General features: G+C 37.2%; 1 long non-coding RNA gene across 1 annotated transcript in view; it reads left to right on the top strand.

Moving 5' to 3' along the window:
- The window catches only part of LOC147817887 (uncharacterized), a 165,011-nt gene extending 163,906 nt beyond the window's left edge, over nt 1–1,105 (top strand). The window contains exons 2-3 of the long non-coding RNA XR_015438537.1: nt 738–798; nt 894–1,105. This is a non-coding gene — a long non-coding RNA (uncharacterized LOC147817887). The remainder of the gene's footprint in view (nt 1–737; nt 799–893) is intronic.
- The last annotated feature ends 154 nt before the right edge of the window (nt 1,106–1,259 follow it).

Raw genomic sequence — 1,259 nt, 5'->3', positions numbered from 1 at the left:
TGGTTCAACCACACGACTTTTATCCAGAATCTGAGCCAGAGGGAGAGGCTGCTGAAGAAGTTCAAACTCTACAGCTGCAGCAGGACGTTTCTGAATGGTTGGTAACCAATTTTGTGTATTTTGACTTTACATTTTCAGTTTGTTGATGAGTGCTGGCACACAGTTACTAACATGTAGCTAGGTAGCTAATGCTAACTGTTACTGTCTCGTCATTACTGGGAGCTCTTTTGGTAAATAAGCACTATTGTGAATTGTGTAATGTAGTTATCTGTCATGCCTCCTTAGATATACTTTTACAGTCTGAAAATGTTTGTTGTATGTGGACTGCTACAGGTGTTCAGTGTCAAGACTAGTCAGATATTTTAATAGATGCTGACAAAGTAAATCATTTTTCTCCATGTTTTGAGCAGAGATGCTCATCATGACATCTTCCTTTATGTAGTAAATTTATTTTGTGTATTACAATGAAAGCTGTAAATCAGCATAAACATGTCTGACAGCAACAGTAATCTTTAGTCAAAGACGAGGCTGTGCAGTTTTCTACACTACACTGTTGTCAAGCTCCACATTATATGCAATAAGTGACGTGTGATGTTATAAATTACCTCTGTTATATGCACTTGATATGTAGCCAAGCTTACTTCTTACCTACCTTAGCTCCACTGTCTGTCAGTTTGTGAATTTCATAAGCTTTATATTTTGGTGAATGTTACCATTTTTCTCTATATTTTGGACAGGTGCTCCTGTGGAAACTGTGCAACAGAAGCTGAGAATATCTGCTGCTAGGAGATACCACAGGTAGCATTCTCACTGGACAAACTAATCACTAATTTGTTTTGATTACATTACATTTATAATCAACCATAGAATTTACCATTTGCAATTCACTGTAGGTTACCAGACGGCTATGGGAGATTGACGAAGATTTACCATGTATGGTAGACCGTCCTGGGTTGGAGCCGCTCTGCCTCAATGTGTTCTGCCTGCAACATGTACCACACTCACTTTGGTCCTTTACGGTTGAGAGGAATACACCAGTATGATTTGCTTCTTTGTAAAAACATAGTTTCAATCTAAATAAAAGATGTTAGGCAGTCTTGTTTTACTTCAGTGCACATAATTTTACAATGGTAATAACACACCACAAATAGAGTAACACACACTCAAATAAATTAGTTTAGCTGCTCTTTGATTTGTAAAGTTCTTCTATCAGCAGATAGTGTGCATATAATATATGAATTCAGAGGAGTCATTTCTTT

This window comes from Seriola lalandi, unplaced genomic scaffold (assembly GCF_002814215.2).
Source record: "Seriola lalandi dorsalis isolate HSWRI2012SDOR001 ecotype SW California unplaced genomic scaffold, Sedor1 jcf7180002054861, whole genome shotgun sequence".
Lineage (NCBI taxonomy): Eukaryota > Metazoa > Chordata > Actinopteri > Carangiformes > Carangidae > Seriola > Seriola lalandi.
Note: the sequence above shows the minus strand (reverse complement) of the source record. Positions and strands in the feature narration are given on the sequence as shown.